Consider the following 12,255-nt stretch of genomic DNA (forward strand, 5'->3'; position numbering starts at 1 on the left):
CCTGGTTATTGAAGGTATGGAGACCATTTATAATGATTTTCAGAAGATAGAAAAAGAATTGACCAGTTATCTGGTTTTGCTTTCCTGTCTCTAATTACCTCTCAAGGCCCTTCCTCTTTCTTATGTTCTACCCCATAGGCCCACTGTCTCAGGTCCTTTCTAGAGGTTAATGGCACTCAGAGGATCTAGCTTTATTTCTTTCATATTCACCTCACTATATGAATTTCCCATTAATGATTTTGTTTTTCTTGATTCTTTATGTTATTAGATCAGGGACCAAGCTGCTAAAGTAAAAGATACCAGGGAGAGAAGTCAGGAAAACTCACCCACTGAAATGAATAAGAGAAAATGTATCTATACTAACTAGAGGTTCAGAAGGTTAAAGGCATTTAAAAAGTGCTGAACTTACTCTGTTAGGAAAATTTTCCAGAATTATAATGGATGGAAAAAAAATAACAAGACAGTCCCTTAAAGAACCTAAACTCTGGTAGCATTGGCATTGGCCATTTTACCAGCCAATCAGCCTCAGGGCATGGTGGAAACATTGGTTGGAAGGATACATTGATGTTTTGAAGACTTCAGGAGACACCAGAGAAGATATCATTTCACCTATACATCCTCCTAGTATAGAAGGCAATGGTAATTGATCAGGACTATTCTGAGTAATGTCAATTCCAAATAATTCTGGCATTTAAAAATTTCCAAGATGTTTTTAATGTTCCAAGAAGCTTCATGTAGAAAGAAATTCTTACACATTTTTAACTGAAATAGACACACATGGAATAGAAAAAAGAAAGACATCCACCTGACAACTGGCAAAATCAAACCAGTTAATCTATGAGTAAATTATGTCACAGTAAGATTACTTTCAAATCAAGCCATATCCTTATTTTTAGTGCTCTATTATATTTATCTTTATTTGCAAAGCTTTTTAAAATAGCATTATTTTCAAGACAGTTAATTTAAAAAATTATTGCTACCTGACATATCTTTGCATACTAGAATGCAAGTTCCTTTAGAGCAGAGAATCTATTCTTTTCTTCTTCTGCCTTCTTCACTCTCTTCTCCTTGCCTCTCTCTTTTTGCATTATGTATTTCCAGTACTTAGCATGGTGTCTAATATAACTGAGATGTGATTGTTAAATGAGGGAATGCCTTGAGAATGTGAGAAATCATTAAAAACTTCTGTACTCAGGGAGATTATGTATTTCATTTTTATTGATTTAATTTCTTCAATAGGTAATAAATGTAGGAGGTGTACAGAAATCAGAAAATATTCTACTCATCAAGAATGTGGCAAGTTGCAACTACAAAATGAAAATAGAAACAGAATAGAAATATCAAGATAAGGGACAACTAAGAGACTAAGGAAATATGACAGGTGATGTACAAAATTTTTTGTATTTATTTGCTATACTGGTGCAAAAATAAAAATGGTTGTCTCACTCCTACCCTGGTATATCATCCATTAGTTGGCACCAGCCCCAAACTAAAAACATGTTTTATTAGTTTCTTGTGTTCCTTTCAAAAATTATGTAAATTCAATCAAGTATAAGTACAATTTATATCTATCTCACATAGTTTGCTTTATTCTGTGTCTTAGCGATCTTTCCAAATTAGCATATCCTTTTGTATGCAAGCTGGAATGTTTCAGTTTATGGATATAACATAATTTATTTATAAGTCCTGCATTGATAGATACTTAGTTATATCAGTTCATTCTCGCATTGCTATAAAAAATACCTGAGACTGGATAATTTACAAAGAAGAGAGGATTAATTGGCTCATGGTTCTGCAAGCTGTGCGGAAAGCATGATGCTGGCATCTGTTCAACTTCCTCAGGAAACTTAAAATCATGGTAGAAGGTGAAGGGGGAGCGCTGACATCTTACATGGCAGGAGCAGGAGCAAGAGAATGAAAGTGAGGTGCCCCACACTTTAAACAACCAGATCTCATGAGAATTTACTCAGCATCTTGAGGATAGCATGAAGGGGGTGGTGCTAACCCATTCATGAGATATCCACCCTCACAATCCAGTCATCTCTTACCCGGCCCCACCTCCAACATTGGGGATTACAATTCAACCTGAGATTTGGTGAGGACACAGATACAAACCATATCATTTGGCCCCTGGCCCCTCCCAAAGCTTATATCCCTCTCACATGGCAAAATGCAATCATGCCCTCCCAGTAGTCCCCCAAAGTCTTATTTTAGCACTGACTCAAAAGTTCAAAGTCTAAAGTCTCATCTGATACAAGGCAAGTCTCTTCTACCTATGAGCCTGTAAGAAAACAAAAACAACAACAACAAGAAACTAGTTACTTCCAAAATACCTGAGGTTATAGACATTGAGTAAACATTTCCATTCCAAAAGGGCAAAATCAGCAAAGAGAAAGGAGTGACCGGCCACATACATGTTCAAAACCCAGCAGGGCAGTCATCAAATCTTAAAGCTTCAAAATAATCTCCTTTGACTTCATGCCTCACATTTAGGGAACATGGGCACTTGGATGTGCCATTGGCTTGACCATCCCGGGATGACCCAGTGAAGACTCTGTATGGTGGCTCCACACACATTTCCCCTCCATACTGCCCTAGTAGAGGTTTCCTGTGAAGGCACAACCCATCTCAGCAGGCTTCTGCCTGGACATCCAGGCTTTTCAAATATATTCTCTGAAATCTAGGTGAAGGCTCTGAAGCCTCATCTCTTGCATTCTGCACACCCACAACATTAACACATAGAGGCCTCCAAGGCTTACTGCTTGCACTCTCTGAAGCAGTGGCTGGAGTTATAACTGGACCCATTTAAGCCACAGCTGGGACTGGAGCTGGAGTGTCTGGAATGCAGGGAGAAGTTTCCTGAGACTGTACAGGGCAGTGGGACTTCAGGCCTGGCCCAGGAAACCATTCTGTCTTCCTAAACCTGTGGGCATGTGGCGGTAGGGGCTGCCTCTTAGATCTCCAAAATGCCCTTGAGACCTTTTCGCATTGTCTTGGCTATCAGCACTTACTTCCTTTTTTGTTATGCAAATTTAAAAGCCTGCTTGAATTCCTTCACTGAAAATGGGCTTTGCTTTTGTACCACATGGCCAGGCTGCAAATTTTTCAAATGTTTATTTACATCCTGCTTCCCTTTAAATATAAGTTCCAACTTCTTTATTTGCTCCTGCATCTATGTATAGGCTGGTAGAAGCAGTCAAACCACACCTTGGACACTTTGCTGCTTAAAAATATCTTCCACCAGATACCTTAGGTCATCACTCTAAAGTTCAAACTTTCACAGATCCCTAGGGTATGAACAGAATTCAATCAAGCTGTTTGTTAAGGCATAACATGGGTGGCCTCTGCTCCAGTTCCCAATAAGTTCCTTATTTCAGTCTGAGACCTCCTCAGCCTGGACTTCATTGTCCATATCATTATCAGTATTTCAATTACAACCATTTAATCAGTCTTTAAGAAGTTCCAAACTTTCCTTCATCTTCGGAACCCTCCAAAATCTTCCAAACTCTGCCCATGTGCCTACACCACAAGGGCCCTGGGTTTCAAGAACAAAACTGGGTGGCTGTTTGGGCAGACACCAAGCTAGCTGCAGAAGTTTTTTTTTTTTTTTTTTGTACCCCAGTGGTGCCTGGAATGCCAGCGAGATAGAACTGTTTACTCCCCTGGAAAGGGGGCTGAAGCCAGGGAGTCAAGTGGTCTTGCTCAGTGGATCCCACCACCATAGAGCCCAGCAAGATGAAATCCAGTGGCTTGAAATTCTTGCTGCCAGCACAGCAGTCTAACGTCAACCTGGGACGCTTGAGCTTGGTTGAGGGAGGGGAGTCCACCATTACTGAGACTTGAGTAGGTGGTATTCCTCTCATAGTATAAACAAAGTCAGTGGGAAATTCAGACTTGGCAGAATCTACCACAGCACCACAAAGCCATGGTAACCAGACTTCCTCTCTAGATTCCTCCTATCTGGGCAGGGCATTGCTAAAAGAAAGGCAGCAGCCCCAGTCAGGGGCTTATGGATAAAACTCCCAGCTTCCTGGGACAGAGCACCTGGGGGAAGGGGTAGCTGTGGGCACAGCTTCAGCAGACTTAAACATTCCTGCCTGCCAACTCTGAAGAAAGCAGTGGATCTCCCAGCACAATGCTCAAGCTCTGCTAAAGGACAGAAGACCTCCTCAAGTGTGTCCCTGACCCCTAAGCCTCCTGATGGGGAGACACTTCCCAGCAGGATTCGACAGACAACTTATACAGGAAAGCTCTGGCTGGCATTTGGTGGGTGCCCTTCTGGGACAAAGCTTCCAGAGGAAAGAGCAGGCAGCAATCTTTGCTGTTCTGCAGCCTCTGGTGGTGCTACCCAAGCAGGCAGCAATCTTTGCTGTTCTGTAGCCTCTGGTGGTGCTACCCAGGCAACAGGGTCTGGAGTGGACCCCCAGCAAACTGCAGTAGACCTGCAGAAGTGGGGCCTGTTAGAAGAAAAACTAACAAACAGAGGTAATAGCATCAACATCAGGAAAAAAAAAAAAAAAAAAAAAAAAAAAAAAAGGATGACAAGCAAAAACTCCGTTCAAAGGTCACCAACAGCAACAACCAAAGTAGATAAATCCGCAAAGATGAGGAAAAACCAGTGCAAAAGGGCTGAAAATTCCAAAAACCAGAATGCCCCTTCTCCTCCAAAGGATCACAGCTCCTTGCCAGCAAGGGAACAAAACTGGATGGAGAATGAGTTTGACTAATTGACTGAAGTAGGCTTCAGGAGGTGGGTAATAACAAACTCCTCCGAGCTAAAGGAGCATGTTCTAACCCAATGCAAGGAAGCTAAGAACATTGATAAAAAGTTAGAGGAATTGCTAACTAGAATAACCAGTTTAGAGAAGAACATAAGTGACCTGATGGAGCTGAAAAACACAGTACAAGAATGTTGTGAAGCATGCATAAGCATTAATAGCTGAATTGGTCAAGTGGAAGAAAGGGTATCAGAGATTAAAGATCAACTTAATGAAATAAAGCATGAAGACAAGATTAGAGAAAAAAGAATGAAAAGGGATGAACAAAGCCTCCAAGAAACATGGGTCTATGTGAAAAGAACAAACCTACATTTGATTGGTGTTCCTGAAAGTGATGGGGAGAATGGAACCAAGTTGGAAAACACTTCAAGATATTACCCAGGAGAACTTCCCAACCTAGCAAGATAGGCCAACATTCTAATTCAGGAAATACAGAGAACACCACAAAGATACTCCTCAAGAAGAGCTACCCCAAGTCACATAGTTGTCAGATTCACCAAGATTGAAATGGAGGAAAAAATGTTAAGGGCAGCCAGAGAGAAAGCTCGGATTGCCCACAAAGGGAAACCCATCAGACTAACAGCAGATCTTTCTGCACAAATCCTACAAGCCAGAAGAGAGTGAGGGCCAATGTTCAACATTCTTAAAGAAAAGAATTTTCAACCCAGAATTTTATATCAAGCCACAATAAGCTTCATAAGGGAAGGAGAAATAAAATCGTTTACAGAAAAGCAAATGCTGAGGTAGGTTGTTACAACCAAGGCTGCCTTACAAGAGCTCTGGAAGGAAGCCCCAAATATGGAAAGGGAAAACTGGTATGAGCCACTGCAAAAACAAACCAAAATATAAAGACCATCAACACTATGAAGAAACTGCATCAACTAATGGGCAAAATAACCAGCTAGCATCATAATGACAGGATGAAATTCACACATAACAGTATTAACCTTAAATGTAAATGGGCCAAATGCCCCAATTAAAAGACACAGACTGGCAAATTGGATAAATAGTCAAGACCCATTGGGGTGCTGTATTCAGGAGACCTATCTCATGTGCAAAGACACACATAGGCTCAAAATAAAGGGATGGAGGAATATTTACCAAGCAAATGGAAAGGAAAATAAAGCAGGAGTTACAATCCTAGTCTCTGATAAAACAGACTTTAAACCAACAAAGATCAAAAAAGACAAGTGCATTACATAATGGTAAAGGGATCAATGCAGCAAGAAGAGCTAACTATCCTAAATATATATGCACCCAATACAGGAGCACCCAGATTCAGAAAGCAAATTCTTAGAGACCTACAAGGAGGCTTAGACTCCAACACAATAATAGTGGGAGTCATTAACACCCCACTGTAAATATTAGACAGATTAATGAGACAGAAAATTAACAAAGATATTCAGGACTTGAACTCAGCTCTGGACCAAGCAGACCTAATAGACATCTACAGAACTCTCCACCTCAAATCAAGAGAATATACATTCTTCTCAGCATTACATCACACTTATTCTAAAATTGACTACATAATTGGAAGTAAAATACTACTCAGCAAATGCAAAAGAATGGAAATTATAACAATCTTTCAGACCACAGTGCAATCAAGTTGGAACTCAGGATTAAGAAACTCACTCAAAACAACGCAACTACATGGAAACTAAACAACCTGCTCCTGAATGACTACTGGGTAAATAATAAAATTAAGGCAGAAATAAATAAATTCTTTGAAACTAATGAGAACAAAGATGCAATGTACCAGAATCTCTGGGACACAGCTAAAGCAGTGTTTAGAGTGAAATTTATAGCACTAAATGCCCACAGGAGAAAGCAGGAAAGATCTAAAATCGACACTCTAACATCACAATGAAAAGAACTAGAGAAGCAAGAGCAAACAAATTCAAAAGCTAGCAGAAGGCAAGAAGTAACTGAGATTAGAGCAGAACTGAAGGACATAGAGACACAAAAACCCCTTCAAAAAAATCAATGAATCCAGGAGCTGGTTTTTTGAAAGAATTAACAAAATAGACCACTAACCAGACTAATAAAGAAGAAAAGAGAGAGTAATCAAATAGATGCAATAAAAAATGATGAAGGAGCGATCACTACTGCTCCCCCAGAAATACAAACTACTATCAGTGAATACTATAAACACCTCTATGCAAATAAACTAGAAAATCTGGAAGAAATGGATAAATTCCTGGACACATACACCCTCCCAAGACTAAATCAGGAAGAAGTTGAATCCCTGAATAGACCAATAACAAGTTCTGAAATTGAGGCAGTAATTAATAGGCTACCATCTGAAGAAAGCCCAGGACCAGATGGATTCACAGCCAGATTCTACCAGAGGTACAAAGAAGAGCTGGTACCATTCCTCCTGAAACTATTCCAAACAGAAAAAGAGGAACTCCTTACTAATGCATTTTATGAGGCTAGCATCATTCTTATACCAACTCTGGCAGAGACACAATAAAAAAGAAAATTTCAGGCCAATATCCCTGATGAACATCGATGCAGAAATCCTCAATAAAATATTGGCAAACTGAATCCAGCAGCACATTAAAAAGCTTATCTACCACGATCAAGTTGGCTTCATCCCTGGGAGGCAAGGCTGGTTCAACGTACACAAATCAATAGACGTAATCCATGATATAAACAGAACCAATGACAAAAACCACGTGATTATCTCAATAGATTCAGAAAATGCCTTTGGTAAGATTCAACATTGCTTCCTGGTAAAAACACTCAATAAACTAGGTATCGATGGAACATATCTCAAAATATTAAGAGCTATTTATGACAAACCCACAGCCAATATCATATGGAATGGGTAAAAGCTGGAAGCACCCCCTTTGAAAACCAGCACAAGACAAGGTTGCCCTTTCTCACCACTCCTATTCAACATAGTGTTGGAAGTTCTGGCAGGGAAATCAGGCAAGAGAAAGAAATAAAGGCTATTGAAATAAGAAGAGAGGAAGTCAAATTATCTCTGTTTGTAGATGACATGTTATATATTTGGAAAACCCCATTGTCTCAGTCCAAAATCTCCTTAAGCTGATAAGCAACTTCAGCAAAGTCTCATGATACAAACTCAGTGTGCAATAATCACAAGCATTCCTGTACACCAATAATAGACAAACAGGGAGCCAAATCATGAGCAAACTCCCATTCACAATTGCTACAAAGAGAATAAAATACCTAGGACATAACTTACAAGGGATGTGAAGGACCTCTTCAAGGAGAACTACAAACCACTGCTCAAGGAAATAAGAGAGGACACAAAGAAATGGAAAAACATTCCATGCTCATGGATAGGAAGCATCAATATTGTGAAAATGGCCATACTGCCTAAAGTAATTTATAGATTCAATGCTATTTCCATCAAGCTACCATTGACTTTCTTCACAGAATTAGAAAAAGCTACTTTAAATTTTATATGGAACCAAAAAGGAGCCCATATAGGCAAGAAAATTGTAAGCAAAAAAGAAGAAACCTGGAGGCATCACATTACCTGACTTCAAGCTATACTGCAAGGCTACAGTAACCATAACAGCATGGTACTGGTACCAAAACATGTATAGACCAATGGAGTAGAACAGAGGCCTCAGAAATAACACCACACATCTACAACCATCTGATCTTTGGCAAACCTGACAAAAACAAAAGATGGGGAAAGGATTCCCTATTTAATAAATGATGTTGGGAAAACTAGCTAGCCATATGCAGAAAACTGAAACTGGACTCCTTCCTTATACCTTATACAAAAATTAACTGAAGCTGGATTAACGATTTAAATGTAAGACCTGAATAATAAAAAGCCTCGAAGAAAACCTAGATGATACTATTCAGGACATAGGCATGAGCAAAGACTTCATGACTGAAATAACAAAAGCAATTGCAACAAAAGCCAAAATTGACAAATGGGATCTAATTAAACTAAAGAGCTTCTGCATAGCAAAAGAAACTGTCATCAGAATGAATAGGCAACCTAGAAAATGGGAGAAAATTTTTGCAATCTACTCATCTGACAAAGGTCTAACATCCAGACTCTACAAGGAACTTAAACAAATTTATGAGAAAAAACAACCCCATCAAAAAGTGGGTGAAGGACACAAACAGATACTTCTCAAAAGAATACATTTAGGCAGCCAACAAACATGAAAAAAAAAAAGCTCATCACTGGTCATTGGAGAAATACAAATCAAAACCACAATGAGATACCATCTTATGCCAGTTAGAATGGCAGTTATTAAAAAGTCAAGAAATAACAGATGCTGGAGAGGATGTGGAGAAATAGGAAGGCTTTTGCACTGTTGGTGGGAATGTAAATTAGTTCAACCATTGTGGAAGACAGTATAGCGATTCCTCAAGAATCTATAACCAGAAATACCATTTGATCCAGCAGTCCCATTACTGGGTATATACCCAAAGGATAATAAATCATTCTACTCTAAAGACACACACACGTATGTTTATTCCAGCACTATTCACAATAGCAAAGACTTGGAACCAACTCAAATGCCCATCAATATAGACTGGATAAAGAACATTTGGCACATATACTCCGTGGAATACTATGAAACCATAAAAAAATGGATGAAGCTGGAAACCATCATTCTCAGCAAACTAAACCAGGAACAGAAAACCAAACACCACATGTTTTCACTCATAAGTTGGAGTTGTACAATGAGAACATATGGGCATAGGGAGGGAAATATCACACACCAGGGCCTGTCAATGGGTGGAGGGGCATGGAGGAATAGCATTAGGAGAAATGCCTAATGTAGATGACAGGTTGATGGGTGCAGCAAACCACCATGGCACGTGTATACCTGTGTAACCTGCACATTCTGCACATGTATCCCAGAACTTAAAGTATAATTTAAAAAAATATGAGCCCTGATATACTACTTTTTGTCAGAATAATGCTAATAATATACAGCAAATATCTTAGTTGTTGTCTTTAAGCAGCAGAACCTGAGGCAAGTATAAAGGTAAGGATTTGATCTATTTAGAAGATGCAATTCAGGAACAGTTAAGGGAAGCAAGGAAAGATGAAAAGGAATGGAGTCCATTGCATTACTGTGCTGGTAACTGCCCCTTAATCTACTGCAGAAGCATAGAAAGTCCCTCAACAGACCTGTGGTATGAAGGAATTCACCAAAGTTTATGGAAGAGAAGTTAACAGAAGGAAAAAGGAGGAGGGATTTATCTGCTTTACTGTGTCTCATAAGAAGTTTCCTATTGTTTCATTCTCACCCCATAGGGATAAACTCCCCTTCACTGCACGGACTGCATAGTCACTCACATGGAGGCTACTTGTGAAGCCAGATAACACACACAGAAATGCTGAATTTCTTAGAGTCTGGCAGCAAACAACGAGTTTGCCAGTTCTGAGGTCCTAATCCATGGGGAGAAAGGAGACAATCAGCAGCACCTCAGAGAGTAAGAAAACCCAAAATAATTTTATTCTTTATGTTTGACTGCAGTACATACAAAGAGTTTAGCTTATTAGCTTTTCAGTGATTACCTAATATTAGCAAATCTCTCAGAGTAATTCATTTCAGGAACAAATTACAATAAAGCAATGCGTCTATATCCCTTGAAACAAACAAACAAACAGACAAACAAAAAGAATTTGGAAAAACTTGGTAGCCCTTCTGCATTTTAAACAAAAGTCTGTATGAAGAAAAGTAGAACAAAAGTATATAAACATTATGTTAAAACTACTACAAACCAATAGTAATTAGCTTAATAAATATTAATGGTGTTAAGCAAGCTGTACAAATTGAATTGTTTTTGAAGTTATATCTGAATACAACAAATGAAGTAATATAAATCAGATATAAGGATTATTTTAAATTTTATATATTGTTACATACCTATGAAAATCTCTTAGAAATATTTTGAAGTTTATAGGGAGAAAAGCAACTAACTAAATTTAGAATTTATAAGACATTTGTATATCATAGCAGAATACATAATAAATATGCAGAAACCAATAACTTTCCCCAATGGTAGTAATAATCAGTTAGCAATAAAAAAGAAAAAATAAAATTGAGACCCCCACATTAAGGGCTAACAGTTTACAGAGTAAGATGCTGTTCAGTATGTTCAAGGTACAGGGACAGAAGTAACTATAATCAAAAGAATACCATTTTTCACCAATCCTGAGAAGACGAAAATTGTTGCGTTTATTTAGATTTTGTTTACATTGTTACATCTAAACAACTGCTTCATGAGAGTGAATGTACATATTGAACCTTTTTGGGTTCTTTCTTTAATAGCATTAAGTGTATTAACATCATTTTAAACAGCTGAACACACGTATAGTACTTTTTGTTGACCTATACTAACACATGAATACTGCAGAGCAATCCTAGGGTGGTATGGGGGAAAGGAAGTAGAGAAATGCCTTCACTGCTCTCTGTGAAAAATAAATGTCTTCAACGTGATATGTTTTGCTAGTTTTTTAAATTTTATAGGCCGGAAGAAAAGCTTAGATATTTTCATATTTATTATTGAATAAGTAGGGATTGAAATAGGATAGTAGCCATAATACCAATTAATTGATAAAGCCAATAAATTAATACTGCTAAAAATAGACTCTTACTCCTTTTAGAGTTTGTTTAGGCATTCCTAATTTCCAGTTCTACCCTCTCAAATATCTGAATGTTTTCACATTCTTAAATAAGGAGCCAGTAGAAAACCAGAATCCTGCACCATTGAGTATAAAGAAGAGTATTAAGGAATGAAAAAAATTAAAGGCACATATTAAAAGGGTCACAGCATAATCCCTAGAAGTGTTTAATTTTGAGCACAACTGTACCCTGAAGACCCCAGGAAATGATATGCTTTTTCCCACCAGCAACACAGTCACTTGAGTATTTCTTTCACACCTCCATTGAAAAAAAAAAAAAGACCAGGCATGCAGCTTAATATTGTTATCTAAACCACACAGGGTAGTTTATATTTTGCACAGAAAACCCAAATAATAAGTCAAATTTATTTTTACAAAAGTAATTTATTTGTTCTACTAATAAAAATAATTATTGATCATTTGTGCCAGTCACCATGCTAAGCATTTAAACAAAATGATCTCATTTTAACTCCCAGTGACCCATGACGTTACTGTCCTATTTTACAGATGAGAATAGTGGGGCTTATGGAAGTTGGCTAACTGTATACACAGCTAGGAAGTGATGGCAATACGATTCAAATTTAGATTTAAGTCCAAAGTTTTAAGTTCTAAACTGCAATGCCACAGTGCCTTTTGCATAGAAGACTTTTGACTCTAGAGAATTTAAGTCAACTCATTTGTTTACATCGTCAAAAATTAAAATTCCAGATAAACTGGAATTTTTAGTATTGATGGAAATTCACTGTATAGATTGATCACCCTGCCAGAAATAGTTCAACAAGCTGACTATTTCTATGAGCTTCTAAAACTGAAGAGAGATCTATTCTTTGTAAGACC

The sequence above is a fragment of the Macaca fascicularis genome, chromosome 17, assembly GCF_037993035.2.
Source record: "Macaca fascicularis isolate 582-1 chromosome 17, T2T-MFA8v1.1".
Lineage (NCBI taxonomy): Eukaryota > Metazoa > Chordata > Mammalia > Primates > Cercopithecidae > Macaca > Macaca fascicularis.